The sequence below is a fragment of the Stegodyphus dumicola genome, chromosome 9 (assembly GCF_044657685.1).
Source record: "Stegodyphus dumicola isolate Sdum_Otavi_A_Nest chromosome 9, ASM4465768v1".
NCBI lineage: Eukaryota > Metazoa > Arthropoda > Arachnida > Araneae > Eresidae > Stegodyphus > Stegodyphus dumicola.
In genome coordinates this window covers 26,902,970-26,905,904 of record NC_140776.1, presented here as the reverse complement: position 1 = coordinate 26,905,904, position 2,935 = coordinate 26,902,970, and positions in this window count along the sequence as shown.

Genomic DNA, 2,935 nt, shown 5'->3' with positions numbered 1-2,935 from the left:
AATTGTTTATGTCATAATAGAGTTTCCATAACATTCAACTACTCAGGCTACCATAAATGAAACAACAACTTGGCGATAAATGAAAGAACAACGTGGCGATAAATGAAACAACTTCGCGATAATACAAGGGGTACCCTTCTCTCTACTCTAACCCTTTAAATTTAAATCAGTATAAAGATTTAAATTTCAACAGTAATTTCAATTAATAGAAATTTTTTTATCAAAATTATCACAATTTAAAAAAATAATAATGAGATATTTTGCAACTTTTGTTTCCGATTTTCAAATGCAATGTATTTGAGTTGAACATCTAAGTTTTTACCATTAATATAATACGCAAATTTTGATCTGATTTATGATAAAAAACTTATCTTAGTGATGAAATATATACATATAAAAATAAAAACGCAATTTTCCAACAGAATACTATTAAAAACAGTTTTGTTAACATCTGCTTCCACATTTAAAACAATTTATTTTTTAAAAAACTGTTTGGTTATTTGTAGTAGTAATTTTTTATTTTCAAACCATGGGACTAGTTACGTGCCATTTCTTGTTGAACAGCGGTCTCAAACAGAACTGTAGTTAAGAGTTTTCAGCTCCTGGGGACAACTAAAGATTATGTGGCCCCTCCTGTTTGCCAAGAAAATATTTTATTATAAAATTTTGTAACATAAGCTTGGTGCCCCTGGATGCCAAGTTACTGGCCTTAAAATGCATTTGGCACGAATAATTTCAAAAACAGCTGATAGTATAGTTTTTTTTTAAGAAAATTAATTTTTTTGATTTACAAAATAAAATATATTTAAAATAAGTTTTAAATAAATTTTTCGTTTGCCAAATAGTTATCGAAAGATACATAAACAATAATAATATCACAAAATAAAAAAATTCAGATGTATATTTTCTACCTGAAAGCTAAAGTTTGGTACCTAGAAGACATTTTTGTTGATTACACTTCATAATTCTTGAGACTAAATAATAACAATGTAGACCAAGGGTTCCCAACCCTATCCCTGCAGGCACCATGGTGCCTACCACTGTACGATCACAATAAAAATGTTTTAGGTTTCAATAAAATTAGATGTGAAAGTTTTCTCATTTTTAATGAAATAGAAATTGCTTTCAACACTGATACCAGCACAAAGCGAAACGAGACCAATCTCCTTTTTTTACATACGTGTATTATTAACTCTATCCAACTATTAATTCACCTTGAAAAAGTAAATGGTGCCCACCATCCAACAGATATTCTAGAATACGCTCTTAGGGCCAAAAAGGTCGAGGACCCCTGAACTAGTCACTTATTTATTAAATGTTTTCGTCAACGCATAAATAGAAATACGTCTACTTGTATGTAAATAATTATAAACTTCTTTAGTTCTTATTACAGTTTGACATTTGATATTGTTTTGATTCTAATAACATTTATAGCCCTGGAGAAAAATTGCTAGAAATTATGGTCTCGGGTTACAGATGTTCATCAGTCAATTGGGTTCTTTTCTTGTTCATTTTCAACTATGAAAAAAGCTGATCGCATATAAATGTACTCCCAAGATTATTCTTAGTGAAAAAACTCGTAATTGAGTGTATTTTTTTAGACAGGTATGAATAAATGTCAATAAAATCACTATCTTCAAATCTTTGTTTAAGTTTTATAGCCTATTATAAATTTTCTGGCGAGTTATTCATGTTCATTTTTAATAGCAATAAAAATAATGTAAATAAGTAAAATCTTGAAATTTTTGTGAAAAATACATAACTGAAATGTATTCGTGCAACACATAAAATTGCTTTGGGGACTGTTTGCAGCCAGCAGGTCGACAGTTTGAGATGACTATTACAGAAAATAGAATGCTTTCAGTAAGAAAAGGATATTCTCAAATATCAGAAGTTTAATTAACTTTAATGTATATTCATGATGCAAAATTGTTAAGTTTATCTTCTCACAATTCAGGTTGATTCTACAAGCTGCTTCATGAAAACACATCAAAACATTCAAACAATATTCTTTTTAGCACTTTGACCAGTTGGTAGAAATTCATTATGCACAACATCATGACAATCGAAGAAAACAATCACTGTTACCTTGATTTTTGATGATTTATGAAATGGCTTTTTAGGTAGTTTCATTTTTAGGGTAAAATTCCCTTTGTTAAGTTGCTTCTGCACTGAAAGTGTATTATCTATGTTTCATGCTTCTTTCTCCTCCCCTTTGAACAATTCGTGATGTGACACTGCAAACCCAAGTGATCTTTAAACTTGTTTGACAGGATCTAAATGAAGCAGGAGTTTGACCAATAACAGCCCTAATCATTAAATGCCAATCATCAAGCCCCAAATCTTCAAATCTGATTAAAATACTTCTCCTTAGCTAATGCTGATAGCCTATAATAACATGGTTCACCTTCAATGCAATATACGCTTTCATAAATTTCTCACACATAATTTTTTTTTTTTTTTTTTACAATACGTGTTTCTCAAAGAATTTTTTGCAGCATTTCAGATTTTTTCTGTAGCAGAAATTCTGTTGCAAAAATGAAGTTTAAGGCATGTTCTTTGCTCAGTTTACACACATTATTTTAAAAAAACTCCCTAGGGGGAAAAAAAAAAAACCTGTATTTGTTAAAAACGAAAGTATTTGCAAATCATAAAAGGAAATGAAATATGGATTGTTTTTCAGGTGAATTTCCCGAAAATTTTGTGAAAAAACTCTGCATATGATTTTCTCCTACACATGCATATTTTAAACAAATCAGTCACAATCCCTTCTTTTTTTATAATCACGTAGCATTCTAAAGGAATCTATAGATTTAAAGAGAATTTTACACTCTATTTTCAAAAAGCAACTGAAAAAATTAAGTAAATTAACTATCAAATATAAAAAAGACAATCTTCTAAGCAATCATGAAAAATAAAGAACTGAATTCAAGCA